General features: G+C 43.4%; 1 protein-coding gene across 2 annotated transcripts in view; it reads left to right on the top strand.

The window, feature by feature from the left end:
* The first annotated feature begins 10,032 nt into the window (after nt 1-10,032).
* Nucleotides 10,033-15,185, top strand: part of ssbp4 (single stranded DNA binding protein 4) — a 68,144-nt gene continuing 62,991 nt past the window's right edge. For both annotated transcript variants that reach the window (XM_019896948.1, XM_019896949.1), the window contains exon 1: nt 10,033-10,137. The gene's annotated coding sequence lies outside the window, so the exon portion shown is untranslated. The remainder of the gene's footprint in view (nt 10,138-15,185) is intronic.

Below are 15,185 nucleotides of genomic sequence, written 5' to 3'. Positions count from 1 at the left end.
ATTATCAAGGCAAGGCCATACCGTGTGGTCTTGCAATGAATTCAACAAAGAAGAAATTGTTGTCCTTCCTTTTCCAGTCCTTTTCCATTATGTCAACCAGGCAAGAGATTGCTTGTCCTCGTTTGGGTCACAGTTGAGCTGGAGCCTTTCCCAGCTGACGGGTACACCCTGGAGCGGTCGCCAGCCAATTAAAAGGCATATTTAGCCCGCCCACAAAAAAACATTCACGCTTATGGATGGATTTCATTCTTCAATCCTCCTAACATGTTTTTGGAATGTGTATTGGAAGAACTCCACACAGGAGGACAGGAGCGGAGATTCGAACACCTCTCTGTGATTGTTCTGAACTCCTCTTTCCATGCCGGGGTCATATTAATGCAATGGTGGAAGTCTTTGGACAAGTTCCCATGGTTGACATCATGCGTGGTGCACATATTTTAAGAATAGGGCCAAATTGAGCAGTTTTCCTTTTTCACATCAAAGTCAGCAAAGGCTAAATTATTGGATGTCCTTCAAATATGATCTTAAGCGATTATTGTTCAGAGTGATTTTTACTCTGATGCCAACAATTGCAAAAATTAAACCTGGCCAATGTTTATGATCGCATCACCCGCTGTTCTTTCACTTTTTCTCTTTCTTCTTGATTATTGTTCAGAGTGATTTTTACTCTGATGCCAAAAATTGCAAAAATTAAACCTGGTCAATGTTTATGATCGCATAACCCGCGACAGGCTGGTGGTTATGTAATTATCAAGGCAAGGCCATACCGTGTGGTCTTGCAATGAATTCAACAAAGAAGAAATTGTTGTCCTTCCTTTTCCAGTCCTTTTCCATTATGTCAACCAGGCAACAGATTGCTTGTCCTCGTTTGGGTCACGGCTGGAGCCTTTCCCAGCTGACGGGTACACCCTGGAGCGGTCGCCAGCCAATTAAAAGGCATATTTAGCCCGCCCACAAAAAAAAAAAAAAACATTCACACTTATGGATGGATTAGATTCTTCAATCCTCCTAACATTATTTTTGGAATGTGTATTGGGAGAACTCCACACAGGAGGACAGGAGCGGAGATTCGAACACCTCTCTGTGATTGTTCTGAACTCCTCTTTCCATGCCGGGGTCATATTGAACGAATTAATGCAATGGTGGAAGTCTTTGGACAAGTTCCCATGGTTGACATCATGCGTGGTGCACATATTTTAAGAATAGGGCCAAATTGAGCAGTTTTCCTTTTTCACATCAAAGTCAGCAAAGGCTAAATTATTGGATGTCCTTCAAATATGATCTTAAGCGATTATTGTTCAGAGTGATTTTTCAATTGCAAAAAAAATAAATCGCGTCAATGTTTATGCGCATCACACCCTGTTCTTTCACTTTTTTTCTTTCTTCTTCCCCCCCCGGCAGTCTGGATGCCCTGTGGCAACGATGCTTCCTCTCAAAGGGAAGTCTTTGCAGCGCGACAGAAAGCGAAAAGGCTCGTTATTGTCACTGCGATATCGTGATGTGTGTGGTGTACCGTCTTGGTTATGTAACAGCAGTAAACACGCATCCTATGTTTTTTTTCTCATCCCGTGTGGGATTGCTGTAGACAGCATTTTTGGAGAATGAATCAACAAAGTCAGAAGATGTCTGGTTTACTGTATTGCTTTGGTAGACAATTAAAAGGCATATTTAGCCCGCCCACAAAAAAAAAAAAAAACATTCACACTTATGGATGGATTAGATTCTTCAATCCTCCTAACATTATTTTTGGAATGTGTATTGGGAGAACTCCACACAGGAGGACAGGAGCGGAGATTCGAACACCTCTCTGTGATTGTTCTGAACTCCTCTTTCCATGCCGGGGTCATATTAATGCAATGGTGGAAGTCTTTGGACAAGTTCCCATGGTTGACATCATGCGTGGTGCACATATTTTAAGAATAGGGCCAAATTGAGCAGTTTTCCTTTTTCACATCAAAGTCAGCAAAGGCTAAATTATTGGATGTCCTTCAAATATGATCTTAAGCGATTATTGTTCAGAGTGATTTTTACTCTGATGCCAACAATTGCAAAAATTAAACCTGGCCAATGTTTATGATCGCATCACCCGCTGTTCTTTCACTTTTTCTCTTTCTTCTTCCCCCCCCGGCAGTCTGGATGCCCTGTGGCAACGATGCTTCCTCTCAAAGGGAAGTCTTTGCAGCGCGACAGAAAGCGAAAAGGCTCGTTATTGTCACTGCGATATCGTGATGTGTGTGGTGTACCGTCTTGGTTATGTAACAGCAGTAAACACGCATCCTATGTTTTTTTTCTCATCCCGTGTGGGATTGCTGTAGACAGCATTTTTGGAGAATGAATCAACAAAGTCAGAAGATGTCTGGTTTACTGTATTGCTTTGGTAGAAGAAGAGTGGATTTCAAAGCAATGGACCCCCCCCCAAAACGCAGCTTCCCGGTTTCATACCAAGAGCTTGACAAATCCAACTTTTTACGCTCAAGTGGGAATGTGATGCGCTACGAGAAGGAAGTGGCCAGAAAAAAGGGTGCACACAAAGAGCCAGAGGAGCCAGGGACAGCCAAGTGTAGACTGAATCCTCAGCATTAGTGGCATGGGGGCAGCGAGAAGCGGAATAAGAGGTTTGACAGGAGGGCCGCTTTGTTCGGCATTCACACTCCCGCCCCGTATTGTAAACGTGCCGTTTCATTCATTCATCCTGTTTGGGTCTCAGTGTGTAGAACGTGTTGACACGGCTCGTCAGGGTCTTGGAAGAGCTCTGCTTCACTCAGCTGGACAGCAGGAGCAACAAAAGGCAAATATACCGTGTGTGTGAATGTGTTGTGAGCGTAGCAAAGAGTGGGAGATGATTTCGGATCGCATTCCTCAGCACCGGGCAGCGGACTGCTACCGGATTACTGGACATGTGGTGCCAGGTTCCACAGAGAGAATGAACTTTTTTTTTTTTTAATATACATTTTATCATCAGAGTCTTAAACAAGTATTTTGAAAATCAGTTGCAACCATCCGCCTATGCTGTTGCAGAACTGAAACAGTAATTACACCAACTACATTTAGCATCATGATGAGTTGCACCAATCGTTTGGTTTTATTGGTTGATATGCCGGGACGTCGAAAATATTGCTTCACGGGAAAACCGGTTGGGGACTGTTGACCTCGAGTGTGCGTTTGAGTGTGTGAGTGGAGAGGAGGATGATGATTTGCCGGGCAGGCCTTTAGAGGATACGACATAGCTCAGGGGTGTCTGTCTGGGCCGCCGTGCACCACGTGGACACGAGAACTCACGATGGGGGGAGGTGGGATCCCGGGGTTGTTGCCGGGGTCCACCCATTGGACAACAACCCCCGGGACTCCTCTCCTCTCGCAAACCTCCCCCCAAAACAAAAGCTCCAGATGGTAGGAAAGCCACCAACCTTCCACATCGCTCCCGCCCCGCCGCCCCCTCGCAACCTTTGTTTGCGGGCCCGTCCTTTGTTTGCGGAAGAGAGACCCCCGAATGGATTAACTCTTTGCATTTCAGCTTCTTTTGTGTTAAACAGCCAAATCTAAGACCCCGACCCCGCTGTCACCCTGGCCCCACCCCCCAGCCGTCGTCTCCTCAGCTCCTCACTAGGCTGTTCTTCGCCGCCTCTGTGGATGCTTCCTGTAGGATGGCGTGGGGGGGGTGCTTTAGAATACGACCGAGGAAGGGACTGGGGAGGTGTTGGGGGACTGAAGCTTTTTTTTAGTGGGGGGTCACTCATCCACATCTGTTGTTATGGGTGGAAGGATAAAGAAAAGCCTCAGTGAGGGCTGCAGGTGTTGATTGTGACATTAGCTCCTTCTTTATTGGCCACTGCTAGTTGTCTCCTCTTTATCCCCAAATCTATTGCTTTAACCAATTTTCAGTGGATGGCCACTGAATTGTAAACCCACTTGATCACACACACACACACACACACACACACACACACACACACACACACACACACACACACACACACACACACACACACACACACACACACTAATCCCCTCACAGTAACAGTATGGCACGGGAATCTCTGGGTGCCATCACTTTGTTGGCTATTTTGTTTTTGTTGGGGAAGAAGATGCGTTTTTTTGCGGTATTGCTTTAGAAGTATCGCCTCCTCCAGCAGCCACTCTTCATCAGCATGTTTTTGCATGTTGGGTATCCTTCCTCGACCAATATGTGTTACCTGCAAATTTCCCAAAGCTGATTTTCGACAAGGGAAATAGTTCATAGGGCTTGTGTGGGTGTTATCTGAATACTCTAGCTTCCTCCCACATTCCAAAAAGGTGCTCTGTGATTGTCTGCCGACAAGTTCAGAGTGTACTTGTCAAGTTAGCTTGGTTCGGCTTTAGCTCACCCGCAACCCTTATGAGGACAAGCAGCATAGAAAGGATTAAAACAAACAAACAAACAAACAATAATTAAAACAAAACACCCTACCTTTTGCCCACAAAGGGGAAATTTCTTTTGAAATTGAGCCGCCATTACCCCCCATATTAGCTCCAGATGTGAAGGATTAGCAGAATGTTGTGTCGCTAAGCTAGCAAGGTTGTGACATATGGCGCACATGAATGTCAAACTTGTTTGGAACCCTTGTGTTGTGCATCGCTGTTATAGCAACGTATCGTGTCAATGTTGTACATCTGTCAATACACAAATGAGAGCTTTTCGTGTACATTAAAGCTGTAGGTGTTTCTGATCATCAAAAATTAGTCCTAAATTGCCACCAGAATGAAAAAAAATGGGTAAAAGATGAATATACCTGTGTCAAAGAAATATTTACAAACCTGATGAATTTTTACATCCCGGTCTGGCTAGCTTTACTAGCTGCCTGCTAGCTAGTCACGAGCCAAAGTGGCAGACAGGATTATGGTGCAGATTTGCCAAGCTGCATGCGTCCGCCTTTGTTTAGGTGCCTTATTATCGTGCAAAAACCCCATTGTAACTGTTGGCTTTGTCAGACCACGGTTAATTGCAAATAATTATCGTGATGGCATTTAATTTCAGTAATTGTCTTCTTCTGGACGTCTGGATGCTAAGCCTGATCTTTTGCCGATGTGTTACGTTTTTTGTTTTTTTTTTTCTTCACTCCGCAGCTTTGTTGCTGCTTTGAATGAAATGAAAGATGATCCGTTTATGTTTGCATCACCTTGAAAAGATAGCGGAAATGGTCTCCCCCCTCCACGCAGCTCAAATAACATCGCTTTACACGACTTACTATCGAAATAAGATGGCGAAGATTGGCTCATTAGATCGGAATGATTAGATAATTGGATAGAACTTGTACAAGGAAGGGTCCGTGATTCCTTATCAAATAGCTGATGGTAATTAACTACAAATGTTGATGTAACAGATAATCTCGATCTGCGTGAAGGAAATAAAATACGCCTCACACGTGTTCATGGCATCTGTGTGAGACCGCAAGGCCTGCCACACATCGAGCATTGTTTCAAATACAGTATCAGGTCGGTTCCTTTTAGGCACTCCTAAATCCAATCTTCTTCAAACCCAGCACCTGAAATTGTAGTTTTCTCCAAAATCCAATATACACCCCTCTTTGTGTCTCCTTCAAATATACAGAGAAGGATGCATTCAAGTCGACAAAGTACAAATAATACCAAGAGAATGAAAGTGTCAGATGATACAGAGAGACTGACAAGGAGATTCCTCAGGTCAGCTGTTCAAATGGCAATCTATATCAGACTTCAGAGGCCGGGAGATGGCAGATCACCATGCACCTTAAAATCCCCCCCAATGTTCTATTTGTTTATTTTATTTTATTTTTTTTGTCACAAACTTGAACCTCCGCGTCCCTTTTCATTTCCCGCGAGAGCTGATTGGATTTGTGATGGTCGTGCCTCCCTCGGTGCCCCGTGCCGCGTCTCCGCCGCAGCGGCAATCTCTTTAACACCAACATAGAGATATGATAATGTACGCTGACTTTATTGTCATGTGGGACACGCAGACACTCACACGCACACACACACACACACACACACACACATAACACGCACACACAGCATATGTGCTCGTCTCGCTTTGTCTTAGAGGGCACCCCTGTGCTTGCGGAGCGCCTCAGGCCACCAACTCTTTGCTTTCATCTATAAATACTCTTAACACTTCTATTTTAGTTCAGATTGTCACAAGTCTGAGAGGTTGTAGCTAAAGGTTGAAAAGTGTTTTTTTTTTTTTTTTTTTTTTAAATGCTTTTTATTTTAGGAACTTTGATTTTGGCACCTTTTTTTATTCAAATTGCCCTTAACTAACATGTCATCAAAACGAATGGAAAGAAGCAGTGTTCAGAAATCCAGGGAAACGTTTGAGGTGGAATATAATCTCTTCTGGGAAGCTGCTTGAACATCGATTTCTTCAAATTTTTTAGAAAGAACCAATTCTGGAGTCAAATTGTTGCCATCATGAAACCTCTATTAACTGCACGGGGAAAATGTTAAAGCGGACACACTGCCGCCATCAAATGTGAAAATAAACAACCAAGTGCTGTCCATCAAATCAAATTTGTCATCCTGTTTCTACGAGGTAGCCATGATTTAGAATTCCACATTGTTTAACGAAAACAATTTGCATAGATTTACCTTGGGAACGTCAATTTAATTCATGTTAACAAACAATGCAAAGGCTAACGATTTGCATCAAAGTCACGGTGTAGTAACGCTTTAAAGCGACAGATATTTGAACACAAATGATTAAACAACACGTGGACAGTTGATATAAAAATACGTGATCAATCCAAGACGTTTGAGGTGGAATATAATCTCTTCTGGGAAGCTGCTTGAACATCGATTTCTTCAAATTTTTTAGAAAGAACCAATTCTGGAGTCAAATTGTGGCCATCATGAAACCTCTATTAACTGCACGGGGAAAATGTTAAAGCGGACACACTGCCGCCATCAAATGTGAAAATAAACAACCAAGTGCTGTCCATCAAATCAAATTTGTCATCCTGTTTCTACGAGGTAGCCATGATTTAGAATTCCACATTGTTTAACGAAAACAATTTGCATAGATTTACCTTGGGAACGTCAGTTTAATTCATGTTAACAAACAATGCAAAGGCTAATGATTAGCATCAAAGTCACGGTGTAGTAACGCTTTGAACGACAGATATTTGAACACAAATGAATAAACAATACATGTGGACACTTAATATAAAAATACGTTATCAATCCAAGATACTCATGTTCTTAGTATATGTATATTTTTTCAAGAGTAAGTGTTAAAAAGGATTTCAAAATGGCTGACAATGATTAAGTGTAATCTCGGTTCTGTCGGAGCCTCTTGCTGGCCTGTTCCGTTTTCTGTACACAATTTATTTAGAACATTTTTTATTTTTATTTTTTTTTGGCGCAGCACAACCAATTTCCCCACCTCAAGAGTTGAACATTGAAAATCAATTGGACAAGAATGAAACCGACTTAGCAGGTACTTGATCTTGGTGTAGTAATTAAGGGCCCGTTAGAAGCAGGACCCCTCTTGGCCCCCTCAGAGACTTTTGGGATTGGTGCGAATAAACGTAATATCGCTCTGGCTGATTGGACACTAAGTAACACGAGTGCAGCTGATTGGTCGATATTGCGGGTTGTAAAGGGCAGGAAGGGTGGGACATTTGGTGACCCATTTCTGCTTCCTGTCTGGGGACTTTATCTGATTTAATTCTTGAGTCTTTTTTTTTCCACATTTAGTTGGAACATCAATTACATTTTTTTCATGACAATTTTCTTTTTTTTTTTTTATTCTACCCAACTATTAGGGTCACAGGTGAGCTAGAGGTACTTTGGGCAAGAGTTACTACCTGAATTGGTGGTCAGCCAATCACAGGGCACACATAAAGATCAAAAAGCAATCACATTGACGTCCAATGAAGCTAAAATATGTTTCTGGAATGTGAGAGGATGTCAGAGTAACTGGAGATAACCGACGCCACCACGGACTGGGTGAACATGCAAACGTCACACGGAAAGGCTGGAGCAGAGAACACAGAACCTGAGAACTGTGAGGCAAATGTGCTAACCACTAGGACATTGCTACCCGATTTTATTTATGGATGTATTTCTATAAATCGACCCTGGTTGATTAAAAAAAAAAAATCATGTGTGCATAGTGCAGCACTTTTACGGTGCCTTTTGGGATACAATCTGTGGCCGTTCGTTCAGCCATCCATTATCTGGAACCGCTTATCCTCGCGAGGGTCGCAGGGCCATTCGTTCTGTCAAAGCCAATTTTTCTTTTGCCCTTTGCAAAATATCATCAAGTCAAGTCTGTTGACGAACTTCTCGGGACTTACCAAGATCACTATTTTGAGACCAAGTCCAAATCAAAGTACATTTGAGTACTTTCCGATACCAGTACCGAGTACCAATCCATTCTTTTGAATCACAACAACTTGTTATCGTTGACGTCTTTTCCTTAACGTAGTCTCGATAACTCACAGCAGATATGCGCTGCCTCAGTCTGAGCGCGACGGGGCATCACGTAAAGGAGTTCACGAGCGTGTATTCATTACAAAATAAAGTGAGTTAAAAAAAAAAAAAAAAAAAGAAATACAAGAGTACTTCTGACCCAACTATTAGGGTCACAGGTGAGCTAGAGGTACTTTGGGCAAGAGTTACTACCTGAATTGGTGGTCAGCCAATCACAGGGCACACATAAAGATCAAAAAGCAATCACATTGACGTCCAATGAAGCTAAAATATGTTTCTGGAATGTGAGAGGATGTCAGAGTAACTGGAGATAACCGACGCCACCACGGACGAGGTGAACATGCATGCAAACGTCACATGGAAAGGCCGGAGCAGAGAACACAGAACCTGAGAACTGTGAGGCAAATGTGCTAACCACTAGGACATTGCTACCCGATTTTATTTATGGATGTATTTCTATAAATCGACCCTGGTTGATTAAAAAAAAAAAAAAATCATGTGTGCATAGTGCAGCACTTTTACGGTGCCTTTTGGGATACAATCTGTGGCCGTTCGTTCAGCCATCCATTATCTGGAACCGCTTATCCTCGCGAGGGTCGCAGGGCCATTCGTTCTGTCAAAGCCAATTTTTCTTTTGCCCTTTGCAAAATATCATCAAGTCAAGTCTGTTGACGAACTTCTCGGGACTTACCAAGATCACTATTTTGAGACCAAGTCCAAATCAAAGTACATTTGAGTACTTCCCGATACCAGTACCGAGTACCAATCCATTCTTTTGAATCACAACATGTTATCGTTGACGTCTTTTCCTTAACGTAGTCTCAATAACTCACGGCAATTATGCGCTGCCTCAGTCTGAGCACGATGGGGTATAACGTAAAAGTACAAAGGAGTTCACGAGCGTGTATTCATTACAAAATAAAGTGAGTTAAAAAAAGAAATACAAGAGTACTTCTGGAATACACCACACGTTATAAAACTGTGTCAGAACAACTCAAGTGATCCCACCCTCGCTTGCATCGCTTTACGCGTGCTATCACATTAGCTTCGATCACAGTTATGAAATTCACTTAAACGCTCCATCCAAAGGCTTTCTCGCTCCCCGGTGTGCGGAGGAATTGTTTATTTTCAGCTTTACGTCTTATCTTCGCCCATTGCCATTTTATTAAGTGCATGATACAATATCTGCAGAGCCTCTCGGATCCGTTCTGCTCGTACTTCAACGCGTGTCTGTTTGCATGAAGGGAACATGAAACTCTGATTGCACTTAATAAATAAGCCTAAGAAGACACTGACAAGCGCGTCCCGGTGCGGCGGATGATCGTCTTTTATTTTGGCTGCTATATTAATCTCTGCTTTTTATGTGCACGTAACAAAAAGGTACACTGGAGCGTGAACCTGTCCCACTTTGTTTGGTTGTCAAAGTGACACACAAAGGAGGGTGGTGAGGTGGGGGGGAGGGGGGGTAACACAAAGCCTCGATGAATCACAGCGTTATTGTCACAACGCTTTCTAGTCTATCTGCGCACTTGTCTCTATTAGATGACATAAAGCACATATGAGCATGTTTTTCAATGTTGAACATCCCTCTTTTCCTGTGTGCCTAGCGTATTCTGGGATCTGTACTGCGCCGCCCCGGACCGGAGGGAGACATGCGAACATTCCAGCGAGGCCAAGGCCTTCCACGATTATGTGAGTCAACCAAAACACATCGTATCAAGCCTGTCACTCACCAGAGTTGGGTGGTGGGGGTCTCTCATGCCGATGTGAGGTGTTACAAGTCTGCTTTTCTGCGGTTATGCTGCTGGTTTCTGTTTTGGGGAGAAATCTGCCTGGGAATGCTGTGTTTTTATTTCACGGGGAAGCCTGGAGACGTCCAGCTTTGAATAATTGAGTGTGTTCGTGCCAGTGTATCATTTTTCACATGATTAGGTATCGCTCTCTGTGGTTAGCCAAAAGTGCATACGGACCAACATTTGACAATAAGCCAGAATGCAAATGCTAATGCCAGGATTCCTCTTGGAATTGCAGTTTTTGATGAATGAATCCTCGTTTTCGGGGGTCTCAACATTGCCCTTTGCAACAAATATCGTCAAGAAAGGCCCGAAAAGTCACAGATTTTAGTAAGCGTGTGTATCCTCGTTAAAACTCATATTGTGGAAAGCTAGGAAAAAAAAAATTACCCTCCAACATCAGTTCCAATAATTAACATCAAATTTGGTTGGCATGTCTATCATGAAAAGACACATGAAAAATGCTGAAGGATCCTCGCCTGAAATTAAACAAGTCGTCAGCTATTTTGGGAAATTTTCGAGCTGGAACTTTGACAAACTTCTACTAGGGATTCCAAATGAGCACAAATTGGAAATAGGTATCCTACACAGACATGAGCCCAAAGGAGGCTGACCTGGACAATCAACCCCACAAAAAACCCCCCCCCACAAAAACCCAAACAAAGAAAGTCCGTTCTGCGCCTGCTTTCTCGCAACGTAAATGTGCAGCTTTGCTAATTCATACACAGGCACATATAAAATTCTAAGTGTATTATTGTTAATCACAATAAATATACTCTACAGTACGTATTCTTTTTTTGTGCTGCTTAGCAACGATCGCGTCCAGCCGAATCTGGCTGTGCATGACGTTGAAGTCGGATGGTCATTTCAAAAATTTGTTCTGAAGAGGGTGTGAGGAATTTTCGTCAAATTGACCTTCTGAAGTAAGTTTCATTGAGCAACAAGAAATTTGGGAGGTGTCTGTATCATGAGTAGACCCACAAAAACGCCTCAAGAATCCATGTCAGAAAACACACAGGAGGTTTGTTGTTATGGTTTGAAGTGGCTAATTCTTTTCCGAAATCCGAGTTTTTGTCATAGCGTGTGGTCCGAGCATGAGAGCAAAAATGTTTGCAGACAAAATCGAAATGACTTGTCTGAAGTTTCACAAAATCCACCGCTGATACAGTCCTGTATGCGTTTCGGGTAACCACAGTCGCTCAGACGCGTTACCTCTGCACTTCCTCAAACGATGACCCCTGAACTCTCGGCTCTGAGAGGAAACGTCGTCCCCTGATGAAAGGTCACGCCGCGGCCAGTCTTATTTATTGGTCCACGAAAGGTCAAGGCACATAAAGGTTGATCACACAAGAACATTAGCACTCGGACACGCACAATGCATTTGCACATAAAGTATGTTTAAAAGGCTTTGCTAACGCTGGCAGTAGGGGACGGTGGTGGGTGGGTGGGGGGGTGGCGATAAAAGGTCGGGGTCTCTGGCCCCCTTGACCTTATCATCTTCTGAAGAGTTGAGATGGTCAATCCAGTCGCACTTGCACACACACGACCCACATTTCCTGCGCAGCTGTCTGATCAAATCGAGTACGTGTGACTTTCTTTGTGGTTCGAGCTCATTGTATTGCCCCGAAGACCTTTTCACTCCCTTTAAAAGGCATCTGCACTTTAATTTGATCGGAGCTCTATCCTATATAATCGACCACACGATTGACCTGAGATAAAACGCATGTACTTACATGTCAGCATTATTCTAGCATGAACCACATTTCCTTGACCGTGGGGGGAGGGGGATCAAAGATTATTGATCATTTTAAATGTGTAGAGTATATTATACTTATACTAGTGGAGAAAAATAATATTGCGGGAGTTGTCAACTCTCATCTCAGCGGCATTTTGGATGACCTTAACGTAAATAATTTGTATCAGGAAGATATAGTGGTGTGTAATTGCGATTGGTTGGCGACCAGTCCATAGTGTATCTCGCTCCAATTCACTCATAATCCGTATGAGGATAAGCACGATAGACGGTGGATGGATGTTTTATTTTTTTATAGAGAGAAACACTATAGCGCAGTGGTCTGGAGGGAACGTGCTCAACATGGATGGAAATTGTGTTACGACAGAGTTTGGAATGAACAATTAGTTATGGATGAGTGGAAAGAAATCATCCAAAATCTTCCAGAAAGTCAACCTCGCATTTTCTTCGATTTTCTCTCCTTGTTGATGTAAATGTAATGGTCAAGTGTCCAATACTTTTGTAATGGCGTGGCTCTATTTGTTGTTTCACCATTATAATGAATTGAACCACATCACTCAGACGCCACAATTGGTAACATGATTAGCATTAGCTCACTAGTTGTCAGTCCATGTAAATGAGGCTGCTGAGTGGGTTGGCTGCTCCCTTTACCTGAAACGGATTACGGCTGCTATTTTTAGCCTTCACCTTCCATTCAAGTGCTTTGAGCCCACAGGCAGTCAAACCCTTGCATGACACTTGACAACCCAACATATTACATTTGTTGTGCATGTCGTGTGTGTGTGTGTGTGTGTGTGTGTGTGTGTGTGTGTGTGTGTGTGTGTGTAGGCGCCAGCTGACACGTTTTTGTGTGTGTGCGCACGTGTTGGACCACCATAAGATTAATTACATGGTTAATTAAACCTAGTAGTTAATTAAGTCTGACAAGTGTGTCTAATGAATCTAAATGCCATATAATTTGCTCCACCTTTCTCCAGTGGTAGGCCAGCTGGATACCTGCACGTCAACGCTTAAATGACGGCTGAGTTGGCCGAACTTGAACGTCCGCGGGCCTTACAGAGGTGTGTTTGAAAGCCGGCAGTGCATTAGAGCTGAAATGTGGACGTACGCCGTGCGGCTATTGGAATAAATGGGAGTCTAGAGGAGTTCAAGGATGCGGGCAATGATGCTTGAGCTTTGACCTGACTGAAGTTGAGGAAGTCAGTTGAGGAGCGAGCAGGCTGACTGAGTGGGCTGGAAGAGTAAGAACTAGTTGCTGGCCTTCAGTTTATTCGCACTGATCCATCTCCGAGGTTAGAAATGAGCCTGCACCTCAGGGCTGCACGTTCAACTATGTACTTTCTAGCAAATTCTTGAACCTTTAACCCAAGCGTCAGTCCACAGTGGAATCTATGGACGTTGTTCCGTGACGCCAGTCGTCTTTCAAAGCAACATTTTCCACTGAGATCAATTATATTTGGAATATGCCAGCGCCAGTCTGGGGTGTACCACACCTCTCACCCGTAGTCAGTTGGGGTAGGCTCCAGCGCACCTTAATGTGGACAAAAACTGTAGAAAATTGATGGATGGATATCTAGTGGTAGTAATGACCTCTTAAAACCTGAAGAGGGCTAATAATCACACTTGACATATAAATTGGAATCAACTGCGGATGTCACAATCCAAGCCCAGTCAGGTTACTTGATTTCGACTGTCGTTTGATACCGACTCCGAACTGATGCCTCGGATATCTATTTCTCTACCTAATTACGTAGCTAGCTACCTAGCTCGCTAGCTACCTAACTGCCTAGCTATCTAGCTATCTAGCATCATATCTATCTATCTATCTATCTATCTATCTATCTATCTATCTATCTTGTCAAAAATTAAGTCACAGTGGGCTTACTTTTCATTGAAGGTAAGTCGTTTTAATTAAATGTGTCATATATGCTAACCTGTTACTCATTGAAATCTGAGGATGCTGCTCAACTAGCAGTTTGGCCATACTGTTCTCTCCGGTGGTCTGTGCGGTGAGTATCTTTCGGCTTTCCTGTACTGTCAGTAGTGTCACGATTTTTTTTTTTTTTTCATGATTCACTATCTTTCTCTTTTTCTTTAATGAGTCGCGGATGATACAAGCTTTGGGCACAAACGCACAGAATGCTACATGAAGTCAGTTAATAATAAATAAAAAATTAGATGATCTTTTTCGGCTGATCAATACAAAATTACGTGATCGGACAGAATTGACCGTATTGAGACAACTCGAGTATCCACTACTAATGTAATGTAAAACACACTTGTATTACACTTGACATTTTGGTCATGGATATTGTAGCAAACCAGTCACCTGCTAGCTCGGGAAGCTAATATGGCAGTCTGCTTCATCCCATTCGAATGGAAATTCACCAGAGCAAGCTGGTCAGATAATAGTGTCCCGAGTCTTGGTGAAGAAGTATGTGGCTCACTGCCCAAAGTTATACTTGTATGCCCTGTTCCAAAATCTAATACTGTACTTGGTTCTTCTTCTTCTTCTTCTGTGAGTACTGTCGCAAAAAAAGCCCAAAAAGTGAATCATTTGATCGTGTCTGAAATGAGGTCTTGTGAGTTGCACTTAGTTCACTGTAATGGCAGTGCCACACAAAAAAATGTGTTCAATTTAGAAGGTTCCACATGTCAGTAAACCGCACAGACCAAGAAGCATGCACAGACTACCGCGACCGTTGCCGTTTGTGCGACGCAGAAGGAGAACTGTCAGGGTCGATGCCGTTTGAGTCCCTGGGGTGACAAGGGGTCTGTCTGTCTCTGATTAACTCGGGCTCGCCGGCCCCCGCGGACTGAGTGGCCCGATCAAGCCTCACTTGCGGCCCCTTGCTGATAACAGCCCCCTTGCCCCCTCCCCCCCCTCACCCGCCACCCCTCCTGGATGGCAAAGTGAAAAACAACGCAACTCCCAGAAGGAGTCACGCGCGCGCACTCCGCCCGGCACATGCGGAAGATTCATCAAGATTGTTTGGAGATGGGCAGAACAGTGTGGAAGAGTGGTTACCACTTCAGCCTCACAGTTCTGAGGTTTGGGTTCGAATCTTATCTCCGGTATTCCAAAGTGGGACAGGCTCTAGCTCACCTGTGATCCTCATGAGGGTGAACGCTATTGAAAATGAAGTCCTTTATGGGCCTGTTATCAGTGTTATAAAAAAAAAAAATATATATAT

The sequence above is a fragment of the Hippocampus comes genome, unplaced genomic scaffold (assembly GCF_001891065.2).
Source record: "Hippocampus comes isolate QL1 unplaced genomic scaffold, H_comes_QL1_v1.1 scaffold22, whole genome shotgun sequence".
NCBI classification, from domain to species: Eukaryota; Metazoa; Chordata; class Actinopteri; order Syngnathiformes; family Syngnathidae; genus Hippocampus; species Hippocampus comes.
Note: the sequence above shows the minus strand (reverse complement) of the source record. Positions and strands in the feature narration are given on the sequence as shown.